This window comes from Anomaloglossus baeobatrachus, chromosome 1, assembly GCF_048569485.1.
Source record: "Anomaloglossus baeobatrachus isolate aAnoBae1 chromosome 1, aAnoBae1.hap1, whole genome shotgun sequence".
NCBI classification, from domain to species: Eukaryota; Metazoa; Chordata; class Amphibia; order Anura; family Aromobatidae; genus Anomaloglossus; species Anomaloglossus baeobatrachus.
Genome location: NC_134353.1, coordinates 416,982,046 through 417,005,023, shown reverse-complemented (window position 1 = coordinate 417,005,023; position 22,978 = coordinate 416,982,046).

Here is a 22,978-nt window from a genome sequence, read left to right as displayed (position 1 = left end):
TGGTAAACCAAATGGGATGATGAATGGGACCCGCAGCCGGCTGCAGCTTCTCCCTTAACAGGTTGGTGGTTTCCGCCTTTCTCCTGCACCTCTTTGTGTGAATGTTTTGACTCCTATGCCTAAGCAACGGTAGTCCGCTCACGGCTTGCTGGGTGTCTGGAGAGCCCTATTTGCCCGCAGACGCTGGCCCTTTGGGTCTCTATGCCTTGGCGGGGGCTTTACCCTGTATGGTTGGGCTGTTGTCTTCTAACGGGTCTTGTGTGGGAAAGGTCCTTAAGTCCAGTCCTCAATCAGTTGATTTGACTTGGCCCTGTCGGTTCTGGGCTTCGTACTGGGTCTGAGTACCCCTCCTGATACTCCGGTTTCCAATCGGTTCCCTCGTTCGGTACCGGCGAGGCCATCACCCGACCCTGGTCCCTACGGTTCCACTGGCTGTAATCCCAGCTCCTGCAGGCGGCCACCACCGTCTGCCTCCTTGCCAGAGGTGCCTGGCCTCCAACCCAGACACCTGAGTAGAATATGGCAGGCCTGGTTACAGGTCTGCCCTTGAACTTGACCTCACTCCTTCACTGTCAAAACTCATCTACTCTAGAACTACTGCTTTTTCCCGCCTCCAGGCCTGTGAACTCCTCGGTAGGTGGAGCCAACCACCTGGCTACACCCCCCTGGTGTGGACATCAAACCTAGAGGGTGGTGACAAGGTGTTGAAGTTTGGCTGCTGTCACCTTTCTAGGGAGGGGGTGTGTGTGAATGGGACTACTTGGGACGACCTGACTAGTCCAGGGCATCACATTCCCCCTTGGTTTAATGCAGACTGTCCGCGGGCTGCCCGTCCATCACCGGTTTATTTTGTTTCTGAAAGATAAAAAACGGGAACACAATACAAGTATTCTAACAGTCGTATAAACTTCAAATATTGGCTTTTTAAATCTTCCCTTATGGGAGGCACATACTTAAATGTTGCAAACGGTAACACTTTTATTAATGCGGGAAACTGGACCGGCTCCTTCAGGCACCCACCTAAACAACCTGAACCTTGATGCTGCCCCTAAGAAGTTGGCAGCACCCCTTTTCCCCAGTCCAGGAACGGGCCCAGGCGTTATCCAACGGGATGGGTGCAGGATTTCAGATCTGCTTGTCTTTTCAGAGGCCCCATGTCCAGGGGACACCTGACCGGAAGATGGCCAACGGTTGCAGTGGTGGCAGGCCTCGGCCATCTATTTCCTGCAGCCCCATCCTCCAGTCTGCCTCTCCGGAGGCTGTGAAACCGGGAGGGCCGGTTAAAAGGGGGGGTTTATTTACATGCCCAATAGTTTTTGGGTGGCCTGCCAGTTCTCGGTCTTGTCTTTATGAAAACGGGGCAAAAACAAAGTCCCTACGGGGACGGGCAATATGGTCCCAATGGGGACTGTTCCACTTTGGCAGCCGGGTTCCGCTGCCCCCAACTTTCATTTTCTTCATACTCCTCCTCGACAGCAACCTCAGGGCTGTACGGCGGGGGAGGGGACTGGGAGTGCTCTGGGATATCCTGGCGCACCCTCCTTTTAACGCTGAGGGCAAACCAGCCCCTCTCCCCGCAATGCCGGGTGTAAGTTACGAGATCTCCTGGAACCAGATCCCGATCCGGATTGCCCAACGGGAGGTGGGAGCCGACATCCTGTCGGGAGACAAAAACCTCGGCCTCCAGGCCCGGTTCGAAGATGAACCCCCATCCATGCCGGGGGTTAAACCGGCGGACTTGGCCTTGGAAGGTCGGGCCCCGCACCCGGTAGGTGGCACTCCTCAGGTTCTCCTTCTCCCGGATTGTGCGGGCCAGGATTTCTGCCTTCCTCCTCTCACAGGCCTCGATCTCTCGGCCCAGCTGGTTTGGCTGCCGCTCCCAATACGGGGCGCCTGCCTGCCCAGGGTCTCCTTGTGTGGGGGTCTGGCCCAGTTGATGCCCCAGGTGCCAGCGACGACTGACACCCTCCGTGGGGAACCCCGCTTTGTCACGGCCGGCTCTGCTGCTTGGCAGCGACCTTACCGCAGGACCTCAGCCGAGGCCTGAGACCCGGAGACGGCCAGCCTCACCTGCTGGGCCTACTTCCAGGCAGCGCCCTTCTCCTCCCTGGCCGGGCGGACTGCTGGGTCCAGGACCACATCAGGCGCGGGCACCTTCCGGGACTTAACCTTCTATGGGAGCGGAGGTAGTGCGGGCCGATCGGGTGGCTGTCCGCGTGCTGCGGCCACAGGCGGCTCCTCCTCGGCGTCTGGGACGGGCTCCGCACTGGTGACGGGGGTGGGGATCCGGGCAGAGAGGCAGCGGCGACCACTACGGGCAGTGGGGGAGGCAGTATGGAGGGCAGGAGCAGACCGGGTCTCTCAGCCGCAGCGGCCGGTCCCTCTCGGACACAGAGGCGTGGGTCGCGTACCCTTTCCTCCAACACTGCCGCCACTTCACATTCCCGCACAGCGGCAGCTATCCCCTCCATCTCAGTCACCCATTGCTACATAGGGTAGCGTACCTGGACCTGGAGACGGCAGCACATCATTGCCGTCCGGGCTTCCACCCACGCCGCTGTTCCGGGCGCGCAGGCTCCGGGAATTCGGGCTTCTCAGACGGGGCGGACATGTTGCGGCTTGTGCGTCCAGGAACCAGACGGGTGGCAGAGTCCTGGAGTCCCTGCCCTTTATCTCCTCAGTCACATGAGGCTGGATCTTCACCCGCCCCCCCCCCCCTTGGTCTTTTCGGGGCACTCCGCTTGCTTTCTGCACCAATCTACTCTCGGGGGCGGGGCTTCGCTTTTCGCGCCCTTTCTGCTTGGAGAAGACGGCTTGTGCGGGAAACTTCGCGCCACTGGATAGTGACAAGATGGCGGATTCTGCAATTTTTCAGCTGGACGCCGCTAACGATAACTTCAAGGCGCACTTCCACAGGTAAGTGGATAGGTTCAATCCTGTTCGTGACACCAGAAGAGTTGATGTGTACCACCCCGCGGGCCCGGCTGCGGCCGCCGAGCCGCTCGGATCCGTGCTCGTATGGTGGGTGGCTCGAACTCCTCACGGACCCGGGGGTCACATCGCTCTGCAAGGGGGTTGGCGCTACACGCAGGGACTTCGGTGGGGAGTTCCACGGCCGGGTCCGCGGTGGTTTGTAAGGGATGTAAGTTTGCGACGCCACCTACGGGTTGTGGTGAATGGACTGACACCACCGCTGCTGTTGACTAGGTCTCCCGGGGACGGTGTTGCGCAGCTTGGTGTTGACCCCTCCGTGGGTAGGGGAGTGATGGTCCCGAGGGCCCAAGGGAGGTGCTGAGGCGTGGGGATGGGTGCGTGCTGGGTGCTGGTGCGGTGCGGTGCGCGGCCCGATGGCACTGGTGTACTCACTATGACACAATACACTGGAGTCTCTGGTAAACCAAACGGGATGATGATTGGGGCCCGCAGCCGGCTGCAGCTTCTCCCTTAACAGGTTGGTGGTTTCCGGTTTTCTCCTGCACCTCTTTGTGTGAATGTTTTGACTCCTATGCCCAAGCAACGGTAGTCCGCTCCCCGGCTTGCTAGGTGTTGGGAGAGCCCTATTTGCCGACAGACGCTGGCCCTTTGGGTCTCTATGCCTTGGCGGTGGCTTTACCCTGTATGGTTGGGCTGTTGTCTTCTAACGGGTCTTGTGTGGGAAAGGTCCTTAAGTCCAGTCCTCAATCAGTTATTTGACTTGGCCCTGTCTGTTCTGGGCTTCGTACTGGGTCTGAGTACCCCTCCTGGTGCTCCGATTTTCAATTGGTTCCCCGGTTCGGTACTGGGGAGCCACCGCCCGACACCGGTCCTTACGGTTCCACCGGCTGTAATCCCAACTCCTGCAGGCATCCACCACCACCTGCCTCTTTGCCAGAGGTGCCTGGGTTCCAACCCAGACACCTGAGTAGACTATGGCAGGCCTGGTCACAGGTCTGCCCTTGAACTCGACCTCACTCCTTCTCTGTCAAAACTCATCTACTCTAGAACTACTGCTTTTTCCACCTCCAGGCCTGTGAACTCCTCGGTGGGTGGAGCCAACTGCCTAGCTCCACCCCCCTGGTGTGGACATCAAACTTGGAGGGTGGTGACAAGGTGTTGAAGTTTGGCTGCTGTCACCTTTCTAGGGAGGGGGTGTGTGTGCATGGGACTACCTGGGATGACCTGACTATTCCAAGGCATCACATTTGTGCCTGATTAAACACGGACATCTGAAACCGGCCTAAGGGTATGTATGCACGTTGCATTTTTACATGCTTTTCAGCAGTGTTTTCAACTGCACCTTTTCAATGCCAAAATGCATATGTTTTGATTTTCCAGCAAAGTCTATGTGAAATAGGGATTTCTTGTGCACACCATGCTGTTATAAATGCTGCGTGAAATTTGCATATTTTGTGGCAAAAACTCAGCGTTCAAAGAAGCAACATGTCAATTGTTTTTGCCATTTGAGGCGCGTTTTGCTAACATAGAAGTCAATGAGAAGTAGCAAAAAGCAAGCAACATCATAATTCCAGCGTTTTACATGCTTTTTAGCTGCAGAAACACTGCGTTTTGGAATTCCAAAACGCATGCTTTTCTGACATTAAATTAATGGAATAATATGTCCCATTACACACACACATAGTCCAGCAATTTATTTAATGAAAAATATAAATTTATTGCTATTTTACCACTAAATATTATAAAACCGGTATAATTATATGAAATATAACTATTTTCTTTATTATTCCAAAAATTGTTTTCCTTATTCTCTCTTTTTTCATTATGTTTGACTGTTTAAACTTTATTTAGCAGTGTCTTTATGTTCAAAACGCATCTTTCAAAACGCAAAGGAAAAGCATTTAAAAAGCTCTAAAAACGCGGCTAAAATGCGGTGAATACGCATGCGTTTTTAGCGCTATTTTGTGGGCAAAAGCAACTTTGGCAAAATCAATTACTGCCAGAGGGTGCGTTTGGAATTGCAAGTAGGACGACGCAACGTGCGCACATAGCCTTACAGCTTTAAAAAAAGGGCTGGATGATTTCCTCAGTACACACAACATTGTTGGTTATAAATGATTTAGTGTCAATAATAATATATAATTAGGAAGGTTGAACTAGATGGTCTTTTTTCAACCTATGTACCATATATACATATAAGTTCAATTCTGGGAATAATCTTATAGGGTTCTTGTAATGCTAAACATGTAAACTTAAAAGTTTAATGATGGGGAATATTTTTATGTTTGTAAAATAGTTTTATACCAAAATAATCCTGCTAAACGCACCCAGTCACAAACAATACTGTAACTGGTATTATAGATGATACAGCAGTATTCTATATTTCGTAAATGATGTAAGGACTGTAAACTGAGCTCAACCACAAGGTCCTTTTTCCTGTTAAATAAATAACAATGTGCTACACAAGCTAAGCAAACAGAATCTTTTCACGATAGGCCTGCTACATTTGCAATTCGAACAATGTGGTATACTGTTACAAATGAGAAGCTAGACATTGTGCACTCACTATGTTTCTTGAGTGATTTCTTTTTTTTTTTAATTAGGCCTCAGCCCTCTCTCTTTCAGACTTATTTAGAGGAGCCAATTAGTGGCTTGTAAACATGGCACAGCCCCCCCCCCCCCCCCCCCCCTCTCCGGCTAACAAACGTAACACTTCTTTGTCTTCATGATGGCATTAAAATCATCTTATCAGGTGCACATCTTCCTGTGTAATCAGATGTGCTACAGATAATGAAGGTATTATAAGTGCCCCAAAACCATCCCCTTCCTGACAAGGACAACTTTAGTTTTTTAATTTTAGTTTTTTTCCTCTTCTTCTTCCAAGAGAGAGTTTTTTTAAAAATGTTGTCCACATGAACATTTCATGGCTTATTTTTTTATGCGGAACGATTTTTATTTTAAAGGATATCATTCAATTTATCATTCATATAGTGTACTGGAAAATGGGAAAAAATAATCCAAGTGTGGTGAAAATGCAATTCTGACATTGGGGTTTTTTTTTAAATTATTTTTATGGTGTACATTATGTGATAAAAATGACCTGTAAATACAATGCTCTTCATCAGTATGATTATTGCGATGCCAAACCTGTCCTGTTTGTTTTTATTATTTTAGTAGGGAAAAAATATCAAATTAAAAAAAAATGTTTTTTTTATTCTGTCATCATTTTCCATGCCTTGAAACGTTTTCATGCCTTTTTCTTTTTCAAATTTCAGATTTTTTTTCACCAATTAAATAATAATAATAAAAACACTATACAAGTTTGGTATCTTCGCCCACGTACTGACCTGAATAATCAGTTTTACCATATAGATAACATGGTAATAAAAAATGTAAGAACAAATGTCGAATTGCACTTTTTTCGCAACTTCAATGTACTTGAAAGTTTTTTTCCCGTTTTTCTGTACACTACTTTGTAGAGTGAATTGTTTCATTCCAAGTACGGGTATGTGCGCACGTGTGCGTATTACATGCAGTTACGCTGCGTTCTGCACCGCAGCGTAACTGCATGCGTCCTGCGTCCCCTGCACAATCTATGGAGATTGTGCAGGAGCCGTGCGCATGTGGCGTGTTAGAACGCAGCGATTCGGCTGCTTGCCGAATCGCTGCGTTCTAAGAAGTGACATGTCACTTCTTTCGTGCGTTCTGCATGCTGTCTATAGGGAGAGGCAGCATGCAGAGCGCACGAATCTGCCGGCACCATGCACTTCAGAACGCAGCTTTTCAGCTGCGCTCTGAAGCGCACATTTTCGGTGCGGTGCAGAGCGCACACGTGCGCACATAGCCTTAATCTCTTCCTGCTAAAAACAAGCTCTCAGACAACTATGTGGAAGGAAAAATAAAAAAATGTATGGCTCTTGGAAGAAGAGGAAAAAACAAAATGTAAAGAAAAAAAAATGAAATATTTGCCTGGGTGAAAGTGTTAAAATCCTTGTAATAGCCATATATTATCAGCAGGAGAGCTCCCTCCATTCTCCATTTTTCAGATGTTCATGATGGGTTTACCAACGAACATAAAAAAATACTCATACTGTATCTACAAAATATAATTCGGGTTAGGGAACCTCCTTAATTCCTAAATTTGTAGACAGAACTTACAAGGCATTAACCACTTCACCCCTAAGGCTATGTCCGCACGTTGCTTTTTACCTGCTTTTTACCTGCTTTTTTGCTGCTTTTTCAACTGCAGCGTTTAATGGCAAAATGGTTGTGTTCTGCTTTTCAAGCAAAGTCTATGGGAATTTGGGTTTCTTGTCCGCACTATGTTGTTCAAAATGCTGCCTTTTTGTTGCAGAACTTTGGTCAATAACTCAGCTTTGCAGTGCAAAACCCAAATGGCAAAAAGAATTGACATGTTGCTTCTTTGAAAAGCTGAGTTTTTGACCAAAGTTCTGCCTCAAAAAGGCAGCATTTTGAACATGTCAATTGTTTTTGCCATTTGGGTTTTGCACTGCAAAGCTGAGTTATTGACCAAATTTCTGCCAGAAAAAGGCTGCAGTTTGAACTGCATAGTGGGCACAAGAAACCCAAATTCCCATAGACTTTGCTTGAAAAGCAGAACACATCCATTTTGGCATTAAACGCTGCAGTTGAAAAAGCAGCAAAAAAGCAGGTAAAAAGCAACGTGGACACATAGCCTTAGATAGTGGCCTACTGCAACTAACACACAGTCTCAGTGTTACCCAATTTTTATTAATACTTGGTGTCAGTGGCACTACTTCTGCCTCAAGGCCAGTACCTTCCTATCAGCAACCATATCTTAGAGAACTTAAGCTGGGTTCACACATAGCGACAGCGACAACGACATCGCTGTTACGTCACCATTTTCTGTGACGTAACAGCGACCTTGTAAGTCGCTGTTATGATCGCTGCTTAGCTGTCAAACACAGCGACGCAGCAGCGATCATAACGTCGCTACATGTGCAGAGAGCAGGGAGCCGCGCACACTGCTTAGCGCTGGCTCCTTGCTCTCCTAGCTACAGTACACATCGGGTTAATTAAACTGATGTGTACTGCAGCTACATGTCACAGTGCAGAGAGCAGGGAGCCGCGCACACTGCTTAGCGCTGGCTCCTTGCTCTCCTAGCTACAGTACACATCGGGTTAATTAAACTGATGTGTACTGCAGCTACATGTCACAGTGCAGAGAGCAGGGAGCCGCGCACACTTCTTAGCGCTGGCTCCTTGCTCTCCTAGCTACAGTACACATAGGGTTAATTACCCGATGCGTACTGCAGCTACATGTGCACAGAGCAGGAGCCGGCACTAGCAGCAAGAGCGGCGGAGGCTGGTAACGAAGGTAAATATCAGGTAACCAGGGAAAGGTCTTCCCTTGGTTACCCGATGTTTACAGTGGTTACAGCTTTCCGCAGCTGCCAGACGCCGGCTCCTGCTCCCTGCTCGCTTCATTTCGTCGCTCTCTCGCTGTCACACACAGCGATGTGTGCTTCACAGCGGGAGAGCGACGACGAAAAAATGAAGCAGGACATTCAGCAACGAGCAACGACCTCACAGCAGGGGCCAGCTCGTTGCTGGATGTCACACACAGCGACAACGACGGGTCGTCGCTGCAACGTCACAGAAAATGGTGACGTAGCAGCGACGTCGTCGTTGTCGTCGTCGTCGCTGTGTGTGACACCACCTTTAGATAGTGGCTTGCTCTTATTAAAACACAGCCTCAGTGTTACCAAATTTTTCTTAATACTTGGTGTCAGTGGCTCTACTTCTGCCTGAAGCAAACTACCTTCATAGCAACAAACTAGCATCCTGGTGGTGGCGTCTTCCTATCTTACAGAACCTACATAGTGTCCTGCTCTTACTAAAACACAGTCTGAGTGCTAAAAACCAATACTAAAATACATGTGTTGTCAAACACTATTTTCTTTTGTGACTGAAAGACATTCACAACATCTTTGTCGATTCCTCCAAGTGGTAGTTTGTCCAATAAAGTTACCTTATGGTTTTTAGACTTACAGAAACAGTTATCGTGAGAAACTATTAACACAAGTTTAACAACCCGGCGTAAGTGTTGTTTCACTGCCTGTAGAAAAGGTCACGTTACAGTATTCACATTCAAATAATCAAACCAAATAAATGGGAAAAAGAGGGGGTAACGGCCATGGACGAGGTGATAGTGATAGTGGTGGTCGCCCAAGCAGTGTGATCGAGCCAAAGAAAAAGGTTCCTGCTTTATCTACCTCTGCCTTCCTATCCCAATTTTCTTGTCCACGTGGGAAAGCACTCTTGCGCCCTGAACAGTACGAACAGGTAACAAGTTGGCTAGCAGAAAATGCCTCCAGTTACTTGTCGAGTAGCAAATCCCAAGGGTCCACACAGACATACTTGAGTAGCCCAGAGGCTGACCCATCGAATCATCAGCCTGGTCCTCCTTCCTCACAACATCAGTATTCTAAAGAAACATATGACACCAAAGCAGGTTACTCTGAGGAGCTGTTTACGTAATTCTTTGACCTTTCTTGCCTCTCACTGCATACCACCAACGCAGGTGAGGCCGTGGTGTGCAATGATGCACAGATCTTTGAGCACCCAAGGCCAGAAGAAAGCCATGTTGTTGGCTGTGACATGCTGGGCAAGCAGATGGAAGTGTTGGAGGATGATGAGACACAGTTGCCCCCAGGTCAGCCTGAAACCTACATTCCCGAAGATGTTGACCTTCAGGAATTTGAAGACAACCAGGTCGATGATGAGGTGACTGATCCAACATGGACGGGTGGCATGGATTGCGAGAGCAGCAGTGCAGAGGAGCATGTGCCCATAGTCTGCAAAAAGGCTGTAAGACATAGGGTTTCAACCACTGCGAGAAGTTAATCAACTGTGCACATGACACCACCACCTGAGGCATCTCAGAGTCTAAAGCCTGCTTTACACGAGACGACCGATTGTGCGATAGCACGATTGATCGTACCCGCCCCCGTCGTTTTTGCGTCACGGGCAATTAGTTGCCCATGGCGCACAAACTCGTTTAACCCCCGTCACACGTACTTACCTTCCGGACGACCTCGCTGTGGGCGACGAACGTCCACTTCCTGGAGTGGGAGGGACGTTCGGCATCACAGCGACGTCACATGGCAGCCGGCCAATAGAAGCGGAGGGGCGGAGATGAGCGGGCTTCCATTAAGCCGTCGGGTGCCACAGGAGGCAGGTAAGCTGCTGTTCATCGTTCCCGTGGTGTCACACGGAGCAACGTGTGATGCCACGGAAACTATGATCAACCGCCGCCATTTTAATTAAACAATTTTATGAAACCTAGCGACAAGTACACGACTCACGATTTGTGAGCGATACTGCGTTGCTAGGAGGTGTTACACGATACGACGTCGTGTACGATGCCGGATGTGCGTGACGAAAACCGTGACCCCGACGATGCATCGCACAATCAGTCGTCTCGTGTAAAGGCCGCATAAGGGTCCGTGCACCACCTGTGCCATCTCAGACTCCAATGGTCCGTGCACCACCTGAGATTGTGTGGGAGTTTTTTTCCAAGAGTCCTTCGGACCAAACGGTTGCCATTTGTCAAATCTGTCAGACCAAGCTGAGCAGAGGCAGAAATACTTCCAGCTTGGGCACCTTCAGCATGAGAAACCATATGTTAGCCAAGCACACCACTAGGTGGTTGACAGCTCTTGAAAAACACGATTTCCAGACTCAAAACTCTGCCACTTTCCCTGGGCTGCCGGCTTCCCAAACTACTGTGGAAGAAGGTGGCACTGATGTCTCCTTCTCCCAACCTGATGTTGGCCAAACTCGATCATCGACGACCACATCCGCTTCGGTGCCCAGCGTTCCGTTCAGTTGTCCATACCGCAAACCTTTGAAAAGAAGCGAAAATACCCCGTACGCACCCAAGGGCAGAAACCATAACTGCACACATTGTACGATTGATAGCCCTTGAGATGTTGCCATATCTGCTTGAGGGAACAGAGGCTTCCCGCGACCGGTGTTAGAACATCGGTACTCTGTGCCTAGCCGCCACTATTTTTCTCATTGTGCCGTCCCGGTGCTCCACAATCATGTGTCCGTAAACATCAAACGGGCTCTCACCAACACCATAACAGGGAAGGTCCACTTAACCACAGACACGTGGACAAGCGGAAGTGGACAGGGATGCTACATCTCACTGATGGCACACTGGGTGAACCTGGTGGCGGCTGGTACAGAGTCTGAGCCGGCAACATCCCATATAGTTCCCACACCCAGAATAGCGGGGCCCACTTCAATCACAGTTTCAGTAGCCTCCTCCACAGCAACAACTCCTTTCTCCTACTCTTCATCTGGCTCCTGTGCATCCTCCTCAACATCCGCCGATGTCCAACCGTCGACATCATTCCCTAGCTGGGATCTCTGCAGCACTGCCTCGGCTAAACGGCAACACGCTCTACTGAAGCTCATCTGTATCGGTGACAAATCGCATATGGCATCTGGGCTTTTGAAAGCAATAACTGAGCAGACAGATGAGTGGCTTGAGCCGTTGGACCTCCGTCCAGGGATGGTAGTGTGCGATAATGGTCGTAATGTGGTGGCGGCTTTAAAGCTTGGAAAGCTTGTACACATTCCTTGTATGGCCCACATTGTAAATTTAGTAGTTCAGCACTTTCTGAAGAAATACCCTGGGATACCAGATCTACTTACCAAGGTACGACGTATTAGCGCACATTTCTGCAAGTCATCTCCCTCTTTTGCTGGCCTGGCAGTGCTGCAGCAGCGCTTACATTTGCCTCGTCACAGAATAATATGTGACCTCCCTACGAGATGGAATTCAACCTATCATATGTTGGCCAGGATCCATGAGCAGCAGAGTGCATTATCCCAATTTCAGCTGGAACATGCCCATCAGACGCAGCTGCCAGACATAAGTACTGCCGAGTGGGTGTGGATTGCAGACATTTGTCAGATCTTGGAGAATTTTGATTACTGTACCAACATTGTGAGCAGTGAGGATGCTGTTATCAGCATTACCATTCCACTGATTTGTTTATTGAAACGCTCTCTGGTTGGTCTGACTGACTAAATTGTTCATGCACCTGAGTTGTCTGTGGATCCAGAATTCACAATGGTTGCTAGTAATCCGCACAACCTCGGCCAACAAGCTCAGGCCACCTTTGCTCAGCATCATGAGGATGAGCATGAGGAGGATGATGAAGAACAGGAATGCTTTGAAGTTGGTAATCAAGGGATTGACAACCCAAGCTTCAAGGCTGTCCAGCATGGAAGGCCTGGGGAGAAGCAGGAGGAGGAGAGAGAGACTGGGGAGGAGAGGAGGTTTAGGGAGACAGAATGTATTCTTAGCAGTAACACACAAAGGTTTCCAGTTCGGAGTCTGGGACACATGGCACAGTTCATGTCACACTACCTTTCTCATGACTGTCGGCTAGTTCACATTTTGGCAGACAACAAATACTGGTTATGTACCTTCCTTGACCCATGCTACAAAGACAAATTTGCTTGGCTACTTGTCGAGGCAAATAAGGATTTTACTACGGAAACATTCAAGAGGGCTGTAGTGGAGCAGTTGATGAAACTTATCCTCAGATCATGCTGGTGTGACGCCCTGCAAAGCCAGGTTGTCACAGAAAGAGTTAATCCTCCTTGGTAACCTGATCCCACACCAGTGCAGCAGGACAAACCACCTCCCCCAGTGTAGGAGCAAAACAGGGCAGGAGCTGAAGCAGAGTGTGTGGAGAGACAGGAGAGGAGCCCGGAGTTGTAGCTCCTGGGCTGCTACAGAAGCGTGCTCCAAAAGGGCCGGGACAGGCTGTTAGTGAGGAAGTGGCCAGAGGTAGCCGGGGCAGGGTAGTGGCCCGCCGGTACCAAGGGTGACACGGATCACTGCAGGGGAGTGGACTCCCCGTTCCCGGCTGAGGAGAAAGAGAAAGAGTGGAGAAAGAGGCACCTGGCTGCAGGGAAAGAACAGGGGCTGCTGCACCGTGTGTGGGACACTAACACCTTCCGTACCGAAGGCTGCGGACTCCGACAGTTTCTGGTTAATTCCTGACTCTGTGTGAATTTTCTTGCAAAGCGAACTGTGAGTAACAACATCCCCCGGTCCAACTGGACGCACAGCTCTCAGACCGTCTCCATCTCCTCCCTGCACCACCTCACCGGGGTCCCGGGACACCAACACCCTACCCGTGGAGGGAAATCACCACCTTGCTGCCCACCACCATCCCCGGGATCCATTAACCGGCAGCTGCGGTGCTCCGTTACCTCACCGCACACCACGGGTGGCGTCACGGACAATCTCCCTTACCTAATCCCCTTCTTACTGTGGAGCCTGGGATCACAGACCGGGTCACGCCACCGTGATACCCACAGAAGTGACCCCGTGGCCCGGATCTGAGTACCCCTTGTCCCCGGGCGACACACTGGCGTCAGAGGTAGCGTGTCATCTCACGCAACAAGATTACAAGAAAGGGCTAGGCATAGTAGGAGCAACACAGGCGGGGGACTAATGTGCCAAAACTGGTCAATTTTCCCCAAACCGTCAACTGCGAATCAGATAACGGTTGGGGGAACTATGACAAGGAGGGAACAGTTAAGTAAGTTGGTGAGGGACTATGTAGGTGACCATATCAGCGTGCTTTCAGAGTCTACTGTTCCCTTTAACTATTGGGCTTCCAAGCTCAACACTTGGCCAGACCTCACCTTATACACTTTGGAAGTGCTAGCTTGCCCTGCTGAGAGTGTGTTGTCTGAGCGTGTTTTCAGCTCAGTGGGGTCAATAATAACAGATAGTCGCACACGACGATCCATGGAAAGTGCAGACAGTTTGACGATGATCAAAATGAACCATAGATGGATTGCTCCAGAGTATCTCAGGCCACCTGTGTTACGTCACCGCCGGAGTCTGCTCCAGCGACTTCTGCTCCGATCGGCAGGCGACGCCGTGTTCCTGCCGTGGATGGTGCTGGTGATGGGAGAGAAGTCGATGCCAGCGGCACCAGTGGGCGCAGGCTCCGATCATCCACTGGGCTGGGTTAGCTTGGGATCTGCAGTACCACTGGCTGACTGTGGGTGGCATGTGTCTTCCAGCTGAAGTTGCCAGCGTTCAGCTACAGCCAATGAGAAGACACCACACCCTTCTTATTTCCCCTCCTGTCACATGATTACTGTCAGATATAGTTCTGATTTTCCTGGCTCCTGTTACATCCTATTCTGTTTGGTGATTCCTGTGTGTTGACTTCTGCGTGTTTTGACTACCCTTTTGCCTACTGTTTTTGTACCTTGCTGCCCGACCCGGATCTGACCTCTGCTACGTTTACTGACTACGTCACTGCCTGCCGATTCTGTCCCTGTTCCGCAATTCCTGGTTTGACCCTGCCCGACTACTACTCTCATCGGACTGCAGCCTTCCACAGGTAGTGATCTCCAGTTCCCAGTGTAATTCCAAATCCCTGTATAGGGGTTAAAGGGTTTCAGGGTTCTGGGGGTCCTACTTGGTGAGTGGCTTCCCTCTAGCCTCCCCTTTACAGCCCATCTGAGTCTGTGGGTCCAGGCAGGCGTTACATTATATCTGGCCCTCTAACCAGGAGAGAAAAAAAAAATGGATTCTCTCCATGCTGTGCTAAATCAGGTGCACACCCTTTCTGGGCTTGTACATGGACTGACACAGCAAGTGCAGGACCTCAGGTCTGCTCAGGTCCAAGCCCCCGCTGCAGTACCTACCTCAGCATGTCCAGAGTCCCGTCGACTGCAAGGAAGTAGATCACGTGGTGGAGTGCCTGGATCAGAGAGGCAATCACTTCCAAGGCAGCAGCACCACCTGAGCGGACACCAGGATACCCGCTCAGGTGCTCAGGTACTTCCTGCAGACCCTATGAGGTTAATGTTACCTGTCTCATTGTCTCACCAGGGAAAATCTGTACGGCTGAAGGCCTTTGTTGATTGTGGCTCTGCTGCTAATTTTATAGACACTATTGTAGCAAAAGAGCTGGGTTTGACTTTGCTCAGGTTAAATGCACCTATTAGAATATCTGCTATCGATAGTACACCTCTCACCCAGGGTGTGGTTACTTTTCTAACTCCAGAGATCTCCATGCTTGTTGGTGCTCTACATGTAGAATCTGTGTCATTGTTTTTCTTGAGAATCTGATGTCAGCAGTGGTATTGGGCATGCCTTGGCTGCGTAAACATAACCCCGTCATAGACTGGAATCAGGGTGAGATTGTGCGCTGGAGCTCTGAGTGTCAGGGGACGTGCATGTCTTTATCTGTGAACCTGACTAGAGCTGAACCTACCTCCATACCTTATGCATTCAGGGAATTTGCTGATGTGTTTTCTGTATCTGAATCTGAAAAATTACCTCCGCACAGAGATTATGACTGCCCCATAGATTTGGTCCCCAATTCCCGACTCCCCAAGGGTAAAATGTATAATCTTTCTGGTCCGGAGCGTCAGGCCATGAAAGATTATATAGCAGACAGTCTGCAGAGAGGGTTCATCAAACCATCCAGGTCACCAGTCGGCGCTGGATTCTTTTTTTGTTGATCAGAAAGATGGTGGCCTCAGACCTTGTATTGACTACCGTGAACTGAATGCTATTACTGTAAAGAATCAGTACCCTCTGCCACTCATCCCCGATCTGTTTAACCAGCTCATAGGAGCCCGGTGGTCCACCAAGCTTGATCTCAGGGGAGCATATAACCTTATCTGTATCAGAGAAGGGGATGAATGGAAAACTGCATTTAATACTCCAGAGGGACATTATGAGTACCTAGTAATGCCTTTTGGATTAAGTAATGCGCCGGCTGTGTTCCAGAACTTTAATGACATTTTCAGAGACATTTGTGGTCACTATGTGGTGGTCTATCTGGATGACATCCTGATTTATTCTCCTGATGCTACGTCACATGTCCAACATGTATGCACTGTACTCCAGAGACTCAGGGAGAATTCCCTATTTGCTAAATATGAGAAATGTGGTTTTTTGTTTTTTTTTTTTGAGGCAGAGGTTTAATTTCCTGGGTTATATATTGTCTGCAGAAGGCTTCCGCATGGATCTCTCTAAGCTTCAACCGATTAAGGAGTGGGTGCAACCCAAGTCTCTGAAAGCCTTGCAGCGTTTCCTTGGATTCGCTAATTATTATCGCAAATTCATTAGAGATTTTTCCAAAATTGCCAAACCCCTCACCGATTTGACTAAAAAGGGGGCTGATGGGGTTAATTGGAAGCCAGAGGCGATCCATGCCTTCTCAAAATTAAAAGGATGTTTCTCCTCAGACCCGATTCTGGTTCAGCCTGACCTTATGCGTCCGTTTATTGTGGAAGTTGATGCATCCGAGGTTGGAGTGGGAGCGGTGCTATCACAAGGTACTCCGTCTCTCACTCAGCTTCGTCCTTGTGCCTTCTTTTCCTGCAAGTTTTCTCCCACAGAAAGAAATTATGATATTGGTAATCGTGAGCTGTTGGCTGTTAAATGGGCCTTCGAGGAATGGCGCCACTTCCTCGAAGTCGCCAAACATAAGGTCACAGTCATCACAGACCATAAGAACCTCCCTTATCTGGAATCTGCTAAGAGACTCAATCCTAGGCAAGCTAGGTGGGCATTGTTCTTCTCCAGATTTGATTTTGTGGTAACATTCCGGCCCGGTAGCAAGAACACCAGAGTTGATGCACTTTCCCGTAGCTTCTGTCCCTCTCAGTCCGAAGACTCTGAACCAGTGCATATTCTAGCTAAAGGCATTATTTTGTCATCGGTTTCCTTAGATTTGATAGAAGAGGTCCATAATACCCAAGACCAAGCTCCTGAAACCACCCCTGTCCATAAACTGTTTGTCGACCCCCTCACTGCGCCTACGGGTACTCCAGGAATCCCACAATTCTGTGCTGGCAGGTCACCCTGGTATCGGCAATACCCTCCGATTAGTAACCAGGAATTTTTGGTGGCCAACCGTAGCGAAAGATTGTAAGGAATATGTACTGGCTTGTGAAACTTGTGCTTGAGCCAAGACACCCCGTACCCGCCCTGCCGGATTTCTCCAGTCCCTACCTACTCCAGTAAGCCCTTGGACACATCTCTCCATGGACTTCATCACTGACCTTCCACCCTCAGAAGGGAAGACTTGTATCTGGGTAGTAGTAGATAGATTCAGCAAACAGTGTCATTTTGTTCCTCTGTCCGGATTACCCAATTCTGAAACTCTTAGCAAGTTGTTTATTAGGCATATTGCGCGGTTACACGGGGTTCCGGAAAATAATATTGTTTCTGACCGAGGAACACAGTTCGTCTCAAAATTCTGGAGGGCGTTTTGTAAAAAGATCCATATAGAGCTATCTTTTTCATCTGCCTACCACCCAGAGACCAATGGTCGGACCGAACGTTCCAATCAAACCCTTGAACAATATCTCCGGTGTTATGTGTCTGACCGTCAGTCTGACTGGGTGGAATATCTGCCGCTAGCTGAGTTCACTATCAATAATCAGTATCAGGAATCCATCAAGACTACCCCCTTTTTCTGCAATTTAGGGTTGCATCCACGTTTTGGTTCTTTTTCTTCTGCTGTGGGGGATACTCCTGAGGCTGACTCAACTGTGGACAAATTAAAGGCTATCTGGTCTGAGGTGAAAGAGAACCTGAAGAAGGCAAAGGTTGGTCAAGCCTCCTCTGCTAATAAGAGACATTCCAAGGGCCCTAGCCTTGGAGTTTGGGACAAGGTATGGTTATCCACACAGAATATTAAACTCAAGGTCCCTTCTGCTAAGCTGGGTCCGAGATTTATTGGACCTTACGAGATAATCGAGGTAATTAATCCCACAGCTTTCCACCTGCAACTCCCCCCATCCTTCAAGATATCGAATGTGTTCCATAAGTCCCTCCTCAAGTTATATCGTGTCCCCATTCACCCAGTCAGTGACCCTCCTACTCCTGTTTTGGTGGAAGGTAACTTGGAGTATGAGGTACAGAGAATACTTGATTCCCGTATTGTCAGAGAGGCGGTACAGTATTTGGTGCATTGGAGGGGTTACGGCCCCGAGGAGAGGTCATGGGTCCCTGCGAGCGATGTTCATGCTAGGGGTCTGGTCCGACGGTTTCACCTCCAGTTTCCTGGGAAGCCGAGTTTTGAGGGTCCGGAGGCCCCTCGTGGAGGGGGGGGTACTGTTACGTCACCGCCGGAGTCTGCTCCAGCGACTTCTGTTCCGATCGGCAGGCGACGCCGTGTTCCTGCCGTGGATGGTGCTGGTGATGGGAGAAAAGTCGATGCCAGCGGCACCAGTGGGCGCAGGCTCCGATCATCCACTGGGCTGGGTTAGCTTGGGATCTGCAGTACCGCTGGCTGACTGTGGGTGGCATGTGTCTTCCAGCTGAAGTTGCCAGCGTTCAGCTACAGCCAATGGGAAGACACCACACCCTTCTTATTTCCCCTCCTGTCACATGATTACTGCCAGATATAGTTCTGATTTTCTTGGCTCCTGTTACATCCTATTCTGTTTGGTGATTCCTGTGTGTTGACTTCTGCCTGTTTTGACTACCCTTTTGCCTACTGTTTTTGTACCTTTGCTGCCCGACCCGGATCTGACCTCTGCTACGTTTACTGACTACGTCACTGCCTGCCGATTCTGTCCCTGTTCCGCAATTCCTGGTTTGACCCTGCCCGACTACTACTCTCATCGGACTGCAGCCTTCCACAGGTAGTGATCTCCAGTTCCCGGTGTAATTCCAAATCCCTGTATAGGGGTTAAAGGGTTTCAGGGTTCTGGGGGTCCTACTTGGTGAGTGGTTTCCCTCCCCTTTACAGCCCATCTGAGTCTGTGGGTCCAGACAGGCGTTACAGCCTGTTAACAAGACCCAATAATAAGTGTAGCCCCACAATTTGGAATTCTTAAGTTCAAATAAGTTCCATTGTTTCTCATTCAAGACTATTTTGTCTTCTATCATGTAATGAGACCGCATGACTAATCGAACTTGTTATGCTGCTACGATGTAATTGTTTGGCCCAATTACCCAGGGCAATATTTTTCAAGCCTTTGTACATTATGCAGTGGCACAACCACTGTCGAGCCTACACTGTCTAGAACAAGTGGTCAGGCAGTCTCTATTTGTGTTCTTTATTGATCCTGTGCTCCACAGTGATTTACACATGGCCCCCTGCAAAATCAGATTTATTTTTTTTTAGCTCCTTGGCATGTTATGCCCTGTTGCTTATCCTACCAAATTTTTAAAAAAAGCTGTTGGAAGTACCTACTGATGCAGTGCTTAATGGTGTTTGAACCATTCCCCCTGGGGGAACTGAATTTATTAAACGTCTTGGCATGTTATGCTCTGTTGCAAATCCTATCAATTTTTAAAAAAAAAAAAAAAAAGCTGTTGGGAGTACCTTGTGATGCTGTGTTACATGGTGTTTGAACCATTCCCCCCTGGGGAAACGGAATTTATTAAACTCCTTGGCATGTTATGTCCTGTTGCTTATCCTACAAATTTTTAAAAAAAAAGCTGTTGGGAGCTCTTGGGAGTAACTTCTGATGCTGTGCTATATGGTGTTTGAACCATTCCCCCTTAAGGAAACTGAATTTTTTTTTAAATTCTTGGTGTTAGCTAGTAGAATAAAGCCTGAGTTCCAGAGTGAAACAACTGCCATTTCCACGGTGCTGCATGCTTCCCAAACTGTGGTCTAGGAAGCAGGTGATGATGCCTCCCGCTCCCAACCTTCTTTTGGTCAGATGCAAGTGTGACGCCCTGGCCAGCCAGGTAGTCACAGATAGGGCCCCGCATTACACCTGTCCCTCATAGGTACCATACAGCCAAACACATAAACCCTAGTCACCCCCTCAGAGCTTGATGGACACATCAGGGGGCGGAACCAGGAGGTTGCAAAACGCCCACCAAGGAGTTCAGACAGCCTGAGGCGGGAAAGTAAGCAGTAGTTTGGTTTCGGAGTTCAAGTTGGAGAGGTGTGTGGGCTGGAGCTGTGTGCAGCTCCAGCAGAGGCGAGAACTCAAATTGAACAGGTGCCAGGGTAGGAGCCCTGGTACCTCAGGCTAGGAGGCAGACTAAGGCCTCTGTCTGCAGGAGCTGGGAAGACTGCTCGGTGGAACCGAGGTGGACCGGGATAGGGTTGTAGCCCGCCGGTACCGACCCAGGGAACCGACTCGGAAACCAGAGCACAAAGGGGGGGATACTCAGACCCTGAAGCTAGGTCCAGAAGCTACTGGGGGCTAGGTAATTAACTGATTGCGGCCAGTACTAGAGGTCCTGTCCCACCCAAAGTCCCGACTGAAGGCAACAGTCCAACGAGGGGGATAGAAAGCCACCGCCACGGCTCGGAGATCCCACGGGCCAGCGTCTGCAGGCAAAGGGCTCCTCAGGCAACCACAAGCCGGGAGCGGACTCCTGAAGTTGCAAGCGCAGGTAGTCCACCATCACAAACAGGTGCGGGAGAAAGACAGAGACCACCAGCCGGGTGGGGGACTAGACTGCAGCCGGCTGCGGGCACCGACCACCATCACCTTGGTTTACCAGAGACTTGTGTGTTTACTAATAGTGAGTACATCAGCACCCTCCGGCCGCCATCTCCCTGCACCGCCAAGCACTCCCCCAACGGGTCCCGGGGCCACCATGCCTGCCCACAGAGGGGTTAACAACTTGCTGCCAAACATCTCCCCCGGGTGCCCCGTAACTGCAGCGGTGGTGTCCATCTTCACCACATCCCGTGGGTGGTGTCACGAACTTAACACTGCTCCGGCCGTACAACTACATCCCCAAACCACAAACCCCCTTTTTGATTGGAGTGACCGCAGGACCCCCTGGTCCGGAGAGCCTCAAGCCACCCACTGAAGGTCCGGATCCGAGCGGCTCAGCTGCCGAGCACGGGGCGGTACACCATCATCAACAACATCAGCTTCGATGTCCCAGCGTTCCATTCAGTTGTCCATACCACAGACCTTACACAAGAAGCGAAAATACCCCGTTGCGCACGCAAGGGCAGAAATTATAACTGCACACATTGCATGATTGATAGCCCTTGAGATGTTTTGGCGGTATTAGAAACTGAATTTATTAAACTCCTTGGCATGTGATGCCCTGTTGCAAATCCTACCAATTTTTAAAAATAAGCTGTTGGGAGCTGTTGAGAGTACCTTGTGATTCTGTGCTCCATGGTGTCTGAACCATTATCCCCTGGGGGAACTGAATTTATTAAACTTCTTTGCATGTCCTTCTCTTCTCCTCTCTCATTCGCTCCTCAAGCAACCGACTCCAAGACTTCTCCCGAGCATCCCCAGTCTTCTGGAACTCGCTGCCTCAACACGTTAGACTATCTGCTACCCTTGCAAGCTTCAAACGGAACCTGAGAACTCATCTGTTCAGAAATGCCTATAATCTACAATGACCTCACTGCTTCACTACCGTGCGGAGCTGCCGCCCGACCACCGTGCGGAGCTGCTGCCCGACCACCGTGCGGAGCTGCGGGGTTTCCGCCCAATCTACACCCCACCTACTGTCTCCTCCCCAAAATCCTATAGAATGTAAGCCCGCAAGGGTAGGGCCCTCTTCCCTCTGTACTAGTCTATCTACTGTAACTTGTGTATGTATTCTGTATGTAACTGACTTGCCCACCCCAGGGCTATGAGACACCCGGTGCCGGGCTGGACTAGTCCGGGGGTAGTCAGTGGTGGCGGGGCCCGACTCCGTGACCCTGGCGGGGTCAACTAATTTGGCTTCAATGGGGATGGTGATTAATAATAAAGTTTTTAGGTTATTTGTGACGCCACCTGTGGTTTGCGGCTATTAAGCCGCCGCTGCTGTATGGGGCCTCCGGGGCTGGTGGAATGGCAGCTTGGATGGTCCTGCTCCCCACAGGTGGAGCGGTACCCCGGGGCAACCGTTGGTGCTTGTAAGAGTCTATGATGGTTTTGTGTGAATGATACAGTGCAGGGCCGACAGGGCAGTGAAAGAAACAGACACAAACAGTAGTCTCTTTACCTTCTTTTCTTTTACTTGGCAAAACAGTCCAGTCCTGGGAGACCGTCATAGGTGGTGAAGGGGAGCTGGTCGGCCTGAAAGTAACTGGGGTGCTCTTCTTGGCCAGTCGAGTATTGAGGCCTACTCCCTGTTCTTCCTTCACTTTTACAGGACCCTGCACTTTGAATTTAGCAATGGCCCTCTTGTTGCGGGGACCGGTGGTTCGTCCTTTTCTCCTAGGATTGGCTGCGCAGGCCCTCTCTGATGCTCCCCTGCGGGGGTCCACACCGGGCCCTGGTGATGCAGCTGTACGTTTGGATGGTTTTGGGGGCCAGGAGACTTGCAGTCCTCCTGCCCTTTGGATTCGGCTACCAGGAAAGGGTTTTACACCCTGGCAACCACAGACTCCGATGTCTAATTCTTCTTCTGTACCTCTTTACAGCTCTTGCTTTCCTGGGTTGAGCTAACCTAGCTCCAACCCCAGTTCACGAGACTGCACTACTCCACGGCCTCTCTCTCCAAACTTCCCTAACAGACTGAACACTAACTCCTCCCTCAGGTCAGACTTAAGGAAGTGCTCCCTGGAACTCCAGGTTTAGAGCTCCCTCTGCTGGCCTGAGAGAGGAACGGCGTTGGATGTTGGTACTTACTGGCCAATGGACCTCCCAATTACCTCCAGGCTCAGCATTAACCCTTTGGAGGGGCAATGCTGTTGTGGCAACCAGATCCTGGGGCGCCACATAACCCCTTCTCATGTACAGCACCATGGAATTAATGGTGCTCTATAAATAAATAAATAAATAATAATAATAATAGTAATAATGTTATGCCATGTTGCAAATCCTACCAATTTTTTAAAAATAAGCTGTTGTGAGCTGTTGGGAGTACCTTGTGATGCAGTGCTCCATGGTGTCTGAACCATTATCCCTTGGTGGAACTGAATTTATTAAACTTCTTGGCATGTTGTGCTCTGTTGCAAATCCTACCAATTTTTTAAAAAAAGCTGTTGGGAGCATCTTATAATGCTTTGCTACATGGTGTCTGAACCATTACACCCTAGGGGAACTGAAT